A 16,470-nucleotide genomic window follows, 5' to 3' on the forward strand; every position below is an offset into this window, starting at 1 on the left:
CATGTTGGCCAGGCTTGTCTTGAACTCCTGACCTCAGGTGATCTGCCCACTTCGGCCTCTCAAAGTGCTGGGATGACAGACATGAGCCACCACACCTGGCCCATTTTAACAAATTTAAGGGGGCAATTCAGTGGCATTCCCATTGTTGTACATGGGAATTACCCAGTACCAATTCCAAATATTTTTATCACCCCAAACAGAAACGTTGTACAGATAAAATGAAATGGGTCATGTGGTCACGTGGTCATAGTCCGCAGAAAGATGCTCAGCACCCCTAATCACGAGGGAAGGGGAAACCAAATCCATCATGAGCCCCAGTCTCACACGCACCAGGCTGGCCACTGTCAAAAAGCAGAAAATAACAGTTGGTGAAGATGTGGTGAAACTGGAAGCCTCGTACACTGTTGGAGAGAATGTGAAATGGTGCAGCCGCATTGGGAAATAGTATGTAATTGCCTTAAAAAATTCAACATAGAACTACCATATGATTCAGCAATTTCACTTCTGGGTATATACCCCAAATAACTGAAACTAGGGGTTCCAATAGATGTGTGTACCATCAAGTTCATAGTGGCTAAAGTATGGAAGCAGCACCCCAGGTGTCCACTGACAGATGAACAGAGAAACAAAATATGTTATCTACATACAATGGAATATTATTCAGCCTAAAAAAGGAAAGAAACTGTGACACGTGCTACACCATAGATGAACACTGAGGACATTATGCTAAGTGAAATGAGCCACAAAAGTCACAATAAGACACAAAAAGACAAACACTAGATGATTTCATCTATATGAGGTACCTAGAGTAGGCAAGCTTATAGGGACAGAAAGTAGAATGGGGGTGGTGAGGGGCATGGGGTACAGGGAAATGGGGAGTCATTGTTTAATGAGTCCAGAGCTTTACTTAGGCAAGATGAAAATGAGTTCTGGAGACGGATGATGATGATGGTTGCACAACATTATGAATGTATTTAAAGTTTGGACGAACGGAGGCAAGATGGCGCAGTTCCGGGTTCTTCACCGTCAACTTTCCCGCGCCCGGGAAAGACATGGGTCGACTGCGCAGGCGCAACCCGACCTCCGGCGGAGAAGAACCGGAACCCGCCTAGCCACGCCTACCTCCCCGCCCCCGACCCGCCTATGTCCCGCCCACTGCCCGCCCACTCCCGGGCCCAGGACATAAAAGCCGCTCCCGGCGGGCGTGCGGTGTGAACTTCCTCGGCCCCTCCTCGTACGTGGGACCCAGGAACCTCGTCCGAGAACGCCGGAGCAAACTTCCTCGGCCCCTCCTCGTGCGCGGGACCCAGGAACCTCGCCCGAGAACGCCGGTGCGAACTTCCTCGGCCCCTCCTCCTGCGCGGGACCCAGGAACCTCGCCCGAGAACGCCGGAGCGAACTTCCTCGGCCCCTCCTCGTGGGCGGGACCCAGGAACCTCGTCCGAGAACGCCGGCGAACTTCATCGGCACCTCCTCGTCAGCGGGACCCGGGAACCTCGCCCGAGAACGCCGGAGCGGGCTTCCTTGGCCCCTGCTCCTGTGCGGACCTGGGAACCTCGCCTGCGAACGCTGGAGCGACTTCGTCGGCCTCCACCGCCAGAGGCCAGTGAACCTCGCTCCCTCCCTCACATTGGCTTGTAAATAAAGTTTTTTTTGCCTTGCCTACTTGCCTTTTCTCTGGCATTTGCTCTGGGGGTCGCATTAAAGCAAATCATTTAATACCGCTGAACTGTACACTTTAAAATAGTTAAATGGGGCCGGGCGCGGTGGCTCACGCCTGTAATCCCAGCATTTTGGGAGGCTGAGGCGGGTGGATCACTTGAGGTCAGGAATTCTCGACACCAGCCTGGCCAATATGGTGAAACCCCGTCTCTACTAAAAATACAAAGGCTGAGGCAGGAGAATCGCTTGAACCGAGGAGGAGGAGGTTGCGGTGAGTCGAGATCGCACCACTGCACTCCAACCTGGGCGACTGAGCAAGACTCCCGTCTCAAAAAAAAAAAAAAAAGCAACGTCTAGCCACAATCTAAGTTATGAGTCAGCTGCACATTTAGCGGCTTGAAGAGATCTTTATAAACACAGTGGGTTGCAGAAAACAAGAGAACACATCCAGAGGACGCTGGTAACAATGTTATATACATTGTGACCTCAATAGTGGTTTTGTTGTTTGCTTTTTTGTTGTTCGTTTTGTTTTGTTTTGTTGTTGTTGCTGCTGTTCAAGAGGAAGAGTCTCGGCCGGGCGCAGTGGCTCAAGCCTTTAATCCTAGCACTTTGGGAGGCCGAGAGGGGCGGATCACTAGGTCAGGAAATCGAGACCATCCTGGCTAACACGGTGAAACCCTGTCTCTACTAAAAAATACAAAAAAAAAAAAAAAATAACTGGGCGAGGTGGCGGGCGCCTGTAGTCCCGGCTACTCGGGAGGCTGAGGCAGGAGAATGGCGTAAACCCGGGAGGCGGAGCTTGCAGTGAGCTGAGATCCGGCCACTGCACTCCAGCCTGGGTGACAGAGCGAGACTGTGTCTCAAAAAAAAAAAAAAAAAGGAAGAGTCTCGCTCTGTCGCCCAGTCTGGAGTGCAGCAGCGCGATCACGGCTCACTGAAGCCTCGACCTCCTGGGCTCAAGTGATCCTCCGGCCTCAGCCTCCCAGGTATCTGGGACTACAAGCATGCACCACCATGCCTAATTTCTTGATTTTTTTTTTTCTTTTTTTTGTACAGACAGGGTCTCACTATGTTGCCCAGGCTGGTCTTGAACTCCTGGGCTCAAATGATCCTCCTGCCTCGGCCTCCCAAAGTGCTGGGATTACAGGCGTGAGCCACTGCATCCAGCCTTCAAGTATATATATAGATATATATATTTTTCAAATAATATACAGATATATATATTTTTTCAAATAATATACAGATACATATATTTTTTTTTTTAAAGAGGGGATACGGAACCAAGAAAACAGTGATATTAGAGGCATGGGGGTGGCGCGGGCTGCCAGGTCGACGGGAGCACTACCCAGAGTTAGGGGCTTTCTGTCGGGTCTGACGCGGCAGTCCGAGAGCAGAGCGAGGGGCCAGACGCAGACCCGTGGGGTCCTCCGTGGCGAGGGGGTCCTGGGGGGTTCGGTCCTTGGGTTCAGAGAGGGTGGTGGGGACGGGAAGCACGGACGACTGCACTCCTGGGACCCGGCCGCGGAGGGGTACGGCCAAGGCGGGCCCAGGACCGACGCACACGAGCTCGCCTCGGCCTCCACGTCCGCCCCGCACACCGCCTTCCGCCGCCAACCCCCGAACGCGGCCGACCGCGCGGACGGGCGGGACGTGCACGGCGCTGGCCGAGGAGGCTGCGCGCAAGCTCGCCTCAGCACCCGGAGGTGCGGGCCCCGCACGCCCTTGGCCCATCCCCGCGAGCCGGAGGATCGGGTGACCGGTGTTACTCCCAGTGCGCGCGTGCACAACAGCCGGCCCCGCAGCCCGAGCGTCCCTGCCCGGCCAGCCTGCGCCCGCGCGCGGCGCTCCTCGCGGAATCCGTGCACGCTTTCGGCCCGCCCCCGCGGCCCCGCCCCCCGCGGCCCGCGGCCCTTACAGGCTGGCCCCGAGGCCGCGCCTGGCGGGCCAGCCAATGGAAGTGCGGCGCGCCCCGCGGCACGTGCGCTCCTGCCGCTCCCGGCCGGGTGCGAGCTGGCGGAGCTCCTTGGCCTGGAGCGCGCGGGGCGGGGACGCGCGGGGCAGGCGGGACGCGGGGCGGAACGGAGGCAGGATGGGGGCGGAGCGCTGGCGACAAGGCGCGCTGATTGGCCGATGCCGCGCTCCAAGGCCGTTAACGGCGTCTGGGCCGGGCCACGGCTCCAAAACAAAGGGCAGGCGGCCCGCGGGGCGGCGGCGGGAGGATGCCTCGCGCCCTGCCTAGGCGCTAACGGCCTCAGCGCGTCCCGGGCCGCGCCGGGAACGCCTGAGAGCCGAGCCCGCGCTGACCGGGGCCCGGGCCGGATGGGCGCTGCGGGCCGGGGCGCGGACCGCGGAGCGGCCGTGAGTACGGGCGGGCCTGGCTGCAGCTGCACGGGCGGTTACTTTGTGGCCACCCAAGGATACTGTGGCTTCGGGCGGGCCCGGGAAGCACCTGTTGGGCGTCCGGGCGGGCGGGGGTGCGAGCAAGGCGGGCTTGTGACTTTTTTGTTACATTTTGGATTTTGATTTGTTGATATTGGGCTCACTCCGTTTTGGCACAGACAACAACGCCTAATCTTTGATTCCCCCGCCGTTTCTTCTCTCCACCTTCCCCGCTGCCCCTCTTCTCCCGCCCCACCGTGAAAAGATATAGGGAAAATGGACAAGATCCCAGATTATTGGTTTTTCCTTCCTTAAAAAATACAGCCTCAACGGGGCAAGGAAATGAGGGCAAAAGAGGTCTCCTAGGAATGTTTATCAGAAAGGCGGAAAAGGTTTTCAAGTTGCCACATAAAGATCATGACTAAAATGGAGCGTCCTCGGTGTTTACCACTTGTGGCATAGGTTTCATTAACAGAGATTGCAAAAGCCTGAGCTTCAGAGAGCTAAACAGGGTCTGCCTCCCCCATGCTTGCCTCTGATTGACATCTTTGATGTCCAAATTATGTACTGAGTTATAAGGATGGGAAAAAGACTGAGATTCTATTTTTGGCAGATAATGAACATGGAAGACATCAATTTCCCCGCCCCACGCTTTTTCTGTTCTGTTGCATTTCTTCTTCCTCTAAAACATACCCACCTTAACCTGATGTTTCCTTTGCTAAGAATGTTATTCTTCCCACCCACCAGCCCTTGACACTCGTGAATCCCTAGCCAGCTCCCAAGGCTAGGTTTGCCACCCCTGGGGAGCCTTTCCAGACACCTCACTTGAGCAAGGTATAGATGTGACATGTTTGCTGAGCATCTCCCAGGTGCCAGGAGCTGTGCTTCATCCTGGTGTCATTGAGTCTTATAATCATGCACTGATCCCCCTCAGTTGTGGGCTCTTGGGAGGCAGTGGTAGTGGCATGTTTGAGGAATAAGGATCTCCAAGACCTTCATGGTCCCTCCTCTTGGGCCCTACAGGGTAGAATGTCATCCTACTTGTGGGAACCCCTAAGGGCTGGGCCCGTATTGAGCACTTATATAATAACTGAGCACTCTTAATTACCAATCCGAGCAATAGTCTTCTTCTTTTTTTTTTTTTTGAGACGGAGTCTCGCTCTGTCTCCCGGGCTGGAGTGCAGTGGCCTGATCTCAGCTCACTGCAAGCTCCGCCTCCCGAGTTTACGCCATTCTCCTGCCTCAGCCTCCCGAGTAGCTGGGACTACCGGCGCCTGCCACCTCGCCCGGCTAGTTTTTTGTATTTTTTTAGTAGAGACGGGGTTTCACCATGTTAGCCAGGATGGTCTCGATCTTCTGACCTCGTGATCCGCCCGTCTCGGCCTCCCAAAGTGCTGGGATTACAGGCTTGAGCCACCGCGCCCGGCCTAGTCTTCTTTTAAAATAACTTCTTATTTTGGAAAAACTGTAAATTTACATAAAGGTTGCAGAGCTAGTACAGACAATCCCAATGTACCCTACACCCAGGGCTCCCCATCATTACCATCCTGCACTGCTGTGCTGAAAAACTGACCTGGGTGTATTCTTCTCACTAAACTCTGGGTATTAAGCCTTTTCACTTTTGAATCACTAATTTATAAAGCCATTTCTCTTTTTGTGTGTTTGTTTGTTTAAGACAGGGTCTCTTGCTCAGGATGGAGTACAGTGGCACAAACACGGCTCACTGCAACCTCCACATCCTGAGCCCAAGTGATCCTCTTGCCTGAGCCTCCCATGTAGCTAGGACTACAGGTGCACACCATCATGACTAGTTAACTTTAAAATTGTTTATAGAGATCGGGATCTCACTTAATGTTTCCCAGGCTGGTCTTGAACTCCTGGGCTCAAGTGATCCACTTGCCTCAGCCTCCTAAAGTGTTGGGATTACAGGCTTGAGCTGCTATACCTCACCATAAAGCTATTTTCTTTAGATTGAGAGTAGTATTCCTCTAACATCTGTTCTTGATTCTTGCCTGTCTTCACTAAGTACCACCAGCACCTGTGTCAAGGGGCAGGGATGCAGGAAAAGGGAAAGAAGCTACCCTATAGGTTTTTTCTTTTTTCTTTTCTTTTTTTTTTTTTTTTGGTTTGTTTATTTCAACAAACAAATTGGTTTTTTTGAGACAAGGTCTCATTCTGTCCCCCAGGCTGGAGTATAATGGCACAGTCTCCACTCACTGCTCACTGCAGCCTCAACCTCCTAGGTTCAAGCCATCCACCCGCCTTCTGAGTAGCTGTAACCACAGGCATACACCACCATACCCAGCTAATTTTTAAATTTTTTTGTAGAGACAAGATCTCACTCTGTTGCCCAGGCTGGTCTCAAACTCCTGGCCTCAAGTGATCCTCCCGTCTCAGCCTCCCAATGTGCTGGGATTTATAGGTGTGAGCCCAGCCTACCCTGTAGTTTTTTTGTTGTTGTTGTTCGTGTGGTTGTTTGTTTTTGTTTTGTTTTGTTTTCAGACAGAGTCTCACTCTGTCGCCAGGCTGGAGTGCAGTGGCGTGATCTTGTCTCAGTGCAGCCTCCGTGTCCCGGGTTCAAGCGATTCTCCTGTCTCAGCCTCCTGAGTAGATGGTACTACAGGCATGGGCCACCACGCCCAGCTAATTTTTGTATTTTTAAAAGAGACAGGGTTTCACCAGGTTGGCCAGATGATCTCAATCTCTCAACCTCAAGTGATTGGCCCACCTCGGCCTCCCAAAGTGCTGGAATTACAGGTGTGAGCCACCACGCCTGACCAACCCTGTAGTTTTAATGTATTTGTCTCCATGGAAGACTAATAAAATTGTTTTGAATATGAAGAAGCAATAGAAGCCCCCCTGCTTTCAAACTGTTCTCTGATGCTCTTCATTAGAGTTAAATGAAGTTGCGTAAAAGGTTTTAAGTAGTTAGATCTAATAATCAGTGAAACCTCTAGGGAGTGGGAATTTTGACAAGGGATTTGAGCGGAGGTTGAAGAAAGTTCTCAACAGCCAAGACATAGAGGGCTAAGGGTTTTTGGAGCAAGTAGTGCGAGATAGATTCAGGAAAGAAGTCAAGAGGATGAAATTGATTCCGCCAGCAAATGCCAGGACATTACACCTGCTATACAGGTGCTGAGTACTAAAAACCTGTTGGCGGGTGAGAGTAAAATGGAAATCCTGGAGCCAGCCGCTGTTGCCCACACCCTAGGAAGGGGTTAGGAGCCGTTATTCATCCCATTGCTCAGCAGGCCCTCTGGCACCTGCAGGGCCTTGGGCCAGGGCCAGGATTCCTGGTGGGGCTTGTGAGGGGCTTGCTGAGCCCCTGCCGTACTGTAACAGTGACACATGCTCCTGCCCTGAGACCCTGGTCAGACACCTAAACTGTACCCAAGGATCATACCCCTTAACATCTCATGTAGTCTGACTGCCCTGTAAATTGCATATGACCCCACTTTACAAAGAAGGTAGCAGAATTTGGCTTCAGGTCCCAGAGCCAACAAACACGTGGCACATTTTCCATCAAACCCTGGGAAGCCTCTCAAAGCAAGTCAAACCCTCTTTCATCTTTGTCCTGGGGGTGATGATATCCCTGTTGCCAAACCTCACCTACTCCCTCCCTCCTGGTGCCACCTGCCTTCTCAGCAGCATTGGCATACACCCCCGCCACCCAAACGCTTCCCCCTCACCTGGTTCCTCTTTGTGTATCTGGTTTTTTTTTTCTTCTTCTTCTGCCCCAAGACGGGAGGCTTGAATGATGAGACTTTATTTAGCATGAGGGTAAAGAAAATAGTTTTTAAGATTCTCAACCTCTTTTTGTCTGTCTCAATCCAGTCTTCTGGGTCTGGTGTCCACTCTTTCAACCTAACAACGCTAGTGTTGCACATAGTTCCTACACCTCCCTTTTCTCCTTTTTTTTTTTTTTTTTTTTGAGACGGAGTCTCGTTCTGTCGCCAGGCTGGAGTGCAGTGGCGCAATCTCTACCTCCCAAAGTGCTGGGATTACAGGCGTGAGCTACCGCGCCCGGCCCCCTTTTCTTGTCTTGTCTTTTTTCTTTCTTTCCCTCCCTCCCCCCCATGCCCCCCATCCCCCCACCTCTTTCTTTCTCTTTCTTTTGACACAGGGTCTGTCTCTGTCATCCAGGCTGGAGTGCAGTGGCGATCACCTCAGCCTCCCGAGTTGCTGGGACTACAGGCACGTGCCACCACACCTGGTTAATTTTTAAATTTTTTTGTAGAGACGGGTTTTCGCCATGTTGCCCAGGCTGGTCTCGAACTCCTGACCTCAGGTGATCCTCCCACCTTGGCCTCTTAAAGTGCTGGGATTACAGGCATGAGTCACCACTCACAGCCCCGTCTTCTTGTTGTTAGCAAGAAAGCACCTCTACTAGGATGTGTCCGAGGACCTTGGTTATAGGCAACTTTGTTACTAATGGTAGAAAAAAAAAAAAAAGGAATGTAGTACAGGTTCTTTGAAAAGAAACGCTCAGTACAAACACATTATCAGTAGTCTCAGGAGAGGTGGTAGAGATAGTACTTGAGCACAGGTGGGAGGAGACAGCCTGGAGGGCTGAGGCACCCGGGGCCACTGGGCAATGGAGGAGCTAGGCCCTTGAGTTCCCCAGAGAGCAGGGGCTGGTGGGGAGTCTAGAGCGCCATGGAGCTTTATCTCAGGGCAGCCATACAGGTGGTTTGATGCTGTCTGTGGGCCCCATTGTGCACCTAGGCTGCAGTTCCTGAAATGTGGAGGGGAGCTTTTCCTCCTGTAATTCAAGTAGGGAGGAAGTGGACGTGTGTAGAGGGAAGCTAGAATTGCCACAGGCAAATTGTACCCACACTGTTGCCCTTTGTTGTAAATTTTTCCAGACCAGACCCTTCCACACCTGTGACTTCATGTACTATGTGTAAGTTTGAATAGTCAGAGTGGGCCGGACGCCGTGGCTCACACCTGTAATCCCAACACTTTGGGAGGCCAAGGAGGGTGGATCACTTGCAGTCAGGAGTTCAAGGCCAGCCTGGCCAACATGGTGAAACCCCATCTCTACTAAAAATACAAAACTTAGCCAGGCATGGTGGCAGGTGCCTGTAGTCCCAGCTATTTGGGAGGCTGAGGCACAAGAATTGCTTGAATCCAGGAGGCAGAGGCTGCAGTGAGCCAAGATCATGCAACTGCACTCCAGCCTGGGAGACAGAGCGAGACTCCAGAAACCCCATGATGGAAATGTCTCTGATGCATGTTTATCAGTGCATTTGGCCAGTCTCTTTTGGTTAAACTTTGTTGTTGTTGTTTTTGTTGAGAAGGAGTCTCGCTGTGTTGCCCAGGCTGGAATGCAGTGGCAGCAATCTCGGCTCACTGCAACCTCTGCCTCCCGGGTTCAAGCAATTCTCCTGCCTCAGTCTCCCTGGTAGCTGGGATTACCGGCGCCCACCACCACACCCAGCTAATTTTTGTATTTTTAGTAGAGACAAAGTTTCACCATGTTGGTTGGCCAGTCTGGTCTCAAACACCAGACCTCAGGTGATCTGCCCATCTCGGCCTCCCAAAGTGCTGGGATTACAGGTGTGAGCCACCGTGCCTGGCCCCTACTGGTTAAACTTGAGGTGGCTTGTAAGCTTTTGTTATTACAGGCAGTATTACAGGATGACATTTTGCTATTTCAGGTAATAGCTACTTTTATCCAGTTATTTTGCACATGTGCACCAGTCAAAGGTGAGCTCCCCAGATGAACCCCCAGTCCAGGGCTGTGCTCCTAGAAATGTTGTGGGTGTTGCCAAATGGCTGGATCACAGAGCACCTTCACCAGTGGTGTTATCAACTTATAACATTTTTAAATTTAATTTATTATTTGTAGAGACTGTCTCGCTCTGTCTCCCACCCTAGAGTGCAGTGGCGTGATCATGGCTAACAACAACCTTGACCTCCTGGCCTCAAGTGATCCTCCCATCCCAGCCTCCCAAGTAGCTAGGACTACAGGTGCACACCTAGCTCATTCTTTTTTTTTTTTTTTTTTTTTTTTTTTAGAGATGGGGATCTTGCTCTGTTGGCCAGGCTGATCTTGAACTCCTGGCCTCAAATAATCTTCCCATCTTGGCCTCCCAAAACACTGGGATTACAGGCATGGGCCACCCCTGACCTTATCAACTTTTTTTTTTTTTTGAGATAAGGTTGTACTCTATCACCAGTGCTGGAGTGTGGTGGTGTGATCTTGGCTCACTGCAACCTCTGCCTCCTGGGCCTAAGTGATTCTCCTGCCTTAGCCTTCCAAGTAGCTGGCACCACAGTCATGCCCGGCTAATTTTTTTTTTTTTCTTCAGGACAGAGTTTTGCTCTTGTTGCCCAGGCTGGACTGCAATGGTGCAATCTCAGCTTACTGCAATCTCTGCCTCCCAGGTTCAAGTGATTCTCCTGCCTCAGCCTCCCAAGTAGGTGGGATTATAGGCGTGCACCACCATGCCCGGCTAATTTTTGTATTTTTAGTAGAGATGGGGTTTCACCATGCTGGCCAGGCTGGTCTAGAACTCCTTACCTCAGGTGATCCACCCACCTCGCCCTCCCAAAGTGCTGGGATTACAGGTGTGAGCCACTGTGCTTGGGCTTTTGTATTTTTTGTAGAGACGGGGTTTTACCATGTTGCCCAAGCTGGTCTCAAACTCCTGAACTCAAGCGATGCACCCACCTCGGGTTCCCAAAGTGCTGGGATCGCAGGCATGAGCCACCACGCCTGGCCTAACTTTAAAAAAAAATCATTGCCAGGCCGGGCGCGGTGGCTCAAGCCTGTAATCCTAGCACTTTGGGAGGCCGAGATGGGCGGATCACGAGGTCAGGAGATCGAGACCATCCTCGCTAACACGGTGAAACCCCGTCTCTACTAAAAAATACAAAAAAACTAGCCGGGCGAGGTGGTGGGCGCCTGTAGTCCCAGCTACTCGGGAGGCGGAGGCAGGAGAATGGCGTGAACCCGGGAGGCAGAGCTTGCAGTGAGCTGAGATCCGGCCACTGCACTCCAGCCTGGGCGACAGAGCAAGTCTCCATCACAAAAAAAAAAAAAAAAAAATCATTGCCAACCTGCTAAGTGTTAGACAGTATGAGTGTGCTTTCAGAGTTGAACATCTACTTTCATGTTCCACCTTGGACAACATGGTCCATGGTGGGGAGACTGGCTTTGAATTGAGCTTCACAGGTCATTGGCTGTGCAACATTGGGCCACTCGGGTAACCTTTTTGGACTTCGGTTTCTCCATGTGCATGGTGGGGCTAATAAGAACATGCATCTCTTAGGACTGCTGTTGATCGCACGATTCTTATACAGTGAGCAGCTTAGGACAGGGCTGGTGTTGGCTTGCCAGCCTCTGGGAGCCGCTCCATGTCCTTTTCCGGGAGCTGGTGGTTTTATCTGTCGTCCATTCCTTCTGTGATGACCGGTGGCCTTTTCATCTTTCTAATCCCAAGGATAGTGCCTTGCCAGTGAGGGGTGGGAGAGGCACAGCCAAAAACAGGGAAGCCTCCTCCATGAAGAGGAGGGGAAGGAAGGGGCGGCCGAGTGGGAACGGAGGTGGAGAAGCTGTGGGGACGGCTGCCCGGGCAAGTGACACCACTGCCTGTCACCCCTCATCCCTCTCCTCCCTAGGGAGGTGGACCATGATGTCCTGATTCCTCTTTCTTTATGAACCCTGGCTGAACATGGCAGGGCCACATGAGCTGAGCACTGTTCCTTCCCCACTCTCCCTGGCACTCTGTCCACCTGGCATGCCAGCCCCTTCATCGCTACGCCCAGCAGACACCCCAGTTCTTCTCCAGCTTTGCAGCCTCTGACCCGGACGCGCTGGCTTCCATATCTCCCTGGGACCCCCTTTCCATCTCACCACACCCTGGAGATCTCCCCGGGGAGGTAGTGGGGATGGGACCCGTGCTCACCTGCCAGGTGGTGGCAGTGCCGGGGGTAGGTGGATCAGCCTGGGGATAGAGGGGAACAGGCTGTCCTCTACACAGGTGCCCCGGAGGTGGAGTGAGGACCTGGTGGGGTGGTTGGAAAAGAGAAAGGGGCACCCCAGTCCGCACTCCATCCCATTGAGTGTCAGAAGCTGCTTGGTTTTGTTTGCTTCCTCAGTGTGTTTGTCTTGAGAAGTGTGCTGTCGGCACCATATGGACATGGGCCTGATTCACGTTCTCTTAAAATAACTTTACAGGCTTATTTTAGGAGAGAAATTTCTGGATTCCAGAAAATTGTTTTTGCTCTAAAAACATACCCCACATTAATGTCTATTTGGGGGGATGGAGGGCAGCTGCCCTCCAAACTTGGGAACACACAGTGTCCGAGAGTGGAGATGATTTGCCTGGTGAATTGCCCAGCATTTTCCTTTCAGTTACTTACTTCAGGGCGGTTCCTAATTTGCCGATAGATCTTGTAAAAGCCCATTTACGTTGGTTGTTTCCAAACTTGGTCATGGTTTTCCCAGTGCAACAGTGGATCTGTCATGTAAAGCCAAGTTAAAACTTAACATGACATGCCTCTCAGTGACCACAAATCCAGCTCTGGCCACTACTGCCAGGACCCCTTTGAGGGCTAGTGACAAGGGTCGCCATCAGGACTGAGACCACATGAAGTGCATGGGAGGCATCTGTGCAGTGACCAGACTCAAGGCAGGAGACAGGACGGGGACCTGGGAGAGGGCTGGGGCCCAGGGCAGCAGGCTCTTCAGGTGAGGATGCCTTGGGGGCGGGGCTGTATCATGAAGGTCTCCAAATAAGGCCCATGCGAAGTGTGCTTGGGAAACAGCAAGCCTGTTTTGGTTGGAAACAAGGCTTTTTGTAATTAGTGGGGGCCTTCAGTGTTTACTCTGCAGAGCCCTAGGCACTCTGGTCCAGGAAGAGTTAGTAGTGTGCTCTGCATCCCACTGGGGATGTGTGACACTCAGAGAAACCACCGGGCAGAGGCGAGAGCTGAGATCTGAGCTTGTCGCTGCATCTATCTGCCTCACAGCTGAGAGGCTTAGCCAGTGGCACTTGCTGTAGGGACAGCTCAGGTGCAGGAAGAGGCCAGCAAGGGAGGGTAGCAGGCTGGGCTACGGCTACCAGGGTTGGTGTCTCCACTGAGAGCTACAGGCCTTGAGCAAATAGAGAACACTGACAGCATGGAGGACCCTGGGGCAACACAGGACCCTGATGGGGACACACCGCTTCCTCCTGCTTGGAACACTGGTGGTCAGAGGGTCCCCTCCCTCCTGAGGACTGGCCTGTCCTCCCCTGATGCTCCTCCCTCTCAAGCCAGGCGGGACCAAGTAGAGGAGAGCACCTGTGCTGTGGAGTGAGCACCCACCTGTGGGACCACGGTGGCCACTAGTGGGCAGGGATGCCTGTTTCTCAGGATGTTGTGAGAATTCAATGGCCTGAGAATTTGCAGACCCTAAGGTGCAAGTGCATGATGTAAAGGGCAAGCGCCTATCTTTGGCAAGATTCTTGTCACTCTGGGGACCTCAGACTCAAGGACCTTGTGCCTGAATAGATGAGACTCCTTCTTGGAACCTTCTGGGACCAGCTTGGGGCCACAGCAGGCTGCGGCTGGTCTTTCCTGGACAGCACTGGCAGGGCCCTGGCTTGTGCACTGCTCTTTTTTTCTTTTTTTTTTTTTTGAGACGGAGTCTCGCTCTCTCGCCCAGGCTGGAGTGCAGTGGCGGCGTGATCTCAGCTCACTGCAAGCTCCGCCTCCCGGGTTTACGCCATTCTCCTGCCTCAGCCTCCCGAGTAGCTGGGACTACAGGCGCCCGCCACCTCGCCCGGCTAATTTTTTTGTATTTTTTAGTAGAGACGGGGTTTCACTGTGTTAGCCAGGATGGTCTCGATCTCCTGACCTCGTGATCCGCCCGTCTCAGCCTCCCAAAGTGCTGGGATTACAGGCTTGAGCCACCGCGCCCGGCCGTGCACTGCTCTTTGGGGACCCTGGTCCTAGACCCTGGGGACATGTGGGTCTGAGTGGGGTGAATCTGCAGCTGCCCCCCACATGGCCCCTGCCCGCAGAGGCTCCTTGGTGCCCATGGGTCCATGGTTTTTGTTTTGTTTTGCTTTGGTTTTTTTGAGACAGAGTCTCACTCCGTCGCCCTGGCTGGAGTGCAATGACGCGATCTGGGCTCACTGCAAGCTCTGCCTCCCGGGGTCATGCCATTCTCCTGCCTCAGCCTCCCGAGTAGCTGGGACTACAGGCGCCCACCACCACACCCGGCTAAGTTTTTGTATTTTTAGTAGAGACGGGGTTTCACCGTGTTAGCCAGGATGGTCTCGATCTCCTGACCTTGTGATCCGCCCCCCTTGGCCTCCCAAATGCTGGGATTACAGGCGTGAGCCACCGCGCCCGGCTGGGTCCATGTTTTTAACAAGCTTACCAATGTTTAGTGGCCACTTCTCATATAAAGTACTGATGTTTATTTTTTGGATAGGGTCTTGCTCTGTTGCCCAGGCTGGAGTGCAGGGGCACCATCACAGCTCACTGAAGCCTCGACCTCCCCGGCTTAAGCAATCCTCCGTTTTCAGCCTCTGGAAGAGCTGGGACCACAGGCATGTGCCACCATGTCTGGCTTTTTTTTTTTTTTTTTTTTCGTTTTTTTTAAGTTTTTTTGGTAGAGACAGGGTCTCGCTGTCTTGCCTGGGCTGGTCTCGAACTCTGGGCTCAAGTGATCCTCCTGCCCTGGCCTCCAAAAGTGTTGGGATGACAGGCGTGAGCTGCTGCCCCCAGTTGCAGTAGTGATGTTTCAACCCCCATTTACTTTTGCTGTCTCCATATGAGGATACACCTGATAAGTGTTCATTCCCCAGAAATGTAAGTGCCTTTCATGGGCCAGGACACTAGTCAGTGATTTTTTTTCTACCATCTAGGTTTAATAAAACCACCTAAGTGACTTTAAAATTTTATCATTTTCGGCTGGGCGTGGTGGCTCATGCCTGTAATCCCAGCACTTTGGGAGGCCGAGGCGGGCAGATCATGAGGTCAGGAGATCAAGACCATCCTGGCTAACACATGGTGAAACCCCGTGTCTACTAAAAATACAAAAAATTAGCTGGATGTGGTGGCGAGTGCCTGTAGACCCAGCTACTCAGGAGCTTAGGCAGGAGAATCACTTGAACCCGGGAGGCGGAGTTTGCAGTGAGCCAAAATCCCGCCACTGCACTCCAGCCTTGGGGGGACAGAATGAGACTCTGCCTCAAAAAAAATTAAAATTAATTAAATTAAATTCCAGCCAGGCACAGTGGCTCGCACCTGTAATCCTAGCACTTTGGGAGGTTGAGGCGGGCAAATCACCTGAGGTCAGGAGTTTGAGACCAGCCTGGCTAACATGGCAAAACCCTGTCTCTCCTAAAAATGCAAAAATTAGCTGAATGTGGTGGCCTGCACCTGTAATCCCAGCTATTCAGGAAGCTGAGGTGGAAGAATGGCTTGAACCCAGCAGGCGGAGGCTGAGGCTGCAGTGAACCGAGATCATGCGGCTGCACTCCAGCCTGGACGACAGAGTGAGACTCTGTCTCAAAAAAAAAAATTAAATAAAATCCCCTGCCAAGTGCAGCACGCACTGCTGTAGTCCCAGCAACTTGGGAGGCTGAGATAGGGGGATCGCTTGAACCCAGGAGTTCTGGGCTGTAGTGCACTATGCCCATCTGTTGTCCACACTAAGTTAGGCATCAATATGGTGACCTCCCAGGAGCAGGGGACCACCAGGTTGCCTAAAGAGAGGTGAGCAGGCCTAGGCTGAAAATGCCTGTAAATAGCCACTGCACTCCAGCCTGGGCAGCATATCTAAAACAAAACTAATTTTAAAAAACCCCCCTAGATGTCATTGCCACCCCCTTCTGCCCAGGGTCCTCACTTCCTCTGCCCTGTTACTCCCAACACAGGTGTCCCTTGTGGAAGGACAAGCGATGTGCACTAGTGCTGGCCCCAGGGGTTACTGACTGTGGGGTGAGGGCTGTGGCTTTTCAAAAAGATGATCTGCAGTTAGGCATTCATGGCATTTAGAAATTCAAAACAAAACCCTTGGCAAATGACCCCCACCCCCCTTTTTTTGGGACGGAGTCTCACTCTGTTGCCCAGGCTGGAGTGCAGTGGTGTGATGTTGGTTCACTGCAACCTCCGTCTTCCAGGTTCGAGCGATTCTCCTGGCTCTGCCCCCTCAAGTAGCTGGGATTACAGGCACCCACCACCAGGTCTGGCTGATTCTTGTATTTGCAATAGAGACAGGGTTTCACCATGTTGCTGGTCTCGAGCTCCTGACCTCAAGTGATCCTCCCACCTCAGCCTCCCAAAGTGTTGGGATTACAGGCGTGAGTCACCACACTCGGCCGATATTACTTATTTTTAAATGATGAACAAAATGAAGGGCCATTTCTGTAGCTCTCTACTCAAGTCACTTGGAGCAGGGATTCTGAACGCTGGAGACCTGAATAT

The 16,470-nt window shown here is 52.5% G+C and overlaps 1 protein-coding gene across 4 annotated transcripts in view; it reads left to right on the forward strand.

Moving 5' to 3' along the window:
• Nucleotides 1–3,805: 3,805 nt before the first annotated feature.
• The window catches only part of YPEL1 (yippee like 1), a 33,709-nt gene continuing 21,044 nt past the window's right edge, over nucleotides 3,806–16,470 (forward strand). For 2 of the 4 annotated variants that reach the window (XM_033234097.1, XM_033234099.1), the window contains exon 1: nucleotides 6,445–6,463. The gene's annotated coding sequence lies outside the window, so the exon portion shown is untranslated. Of the gene's footprint in view, nucleotides 4,021–6,444; nucleotides 6,464–16,470 lie in introns of those variants that run through there. The other 2 variants (XM_033234100.1, XM_033234098.1) reach the window with 2 other exon arrangements.

The sequence above is a fragment of the Trachypithecus francoisi genome, unplaced genomic scaffold (genome assembly GCF_009764315.1).
Source record: "Trachypithecus francoisi isolate TF-2019V2 unplaced genomic scaffold, Tfra_2.0 Lachesis_group14, whole genome shotgun sequence".
Classification (NCBI taxonomy): Eukaryota; Metazoa; Chordata; class Mammalia; order Primates; family Cercopithecidae; genus Trachypithecus; species Trachypithecus francoisi.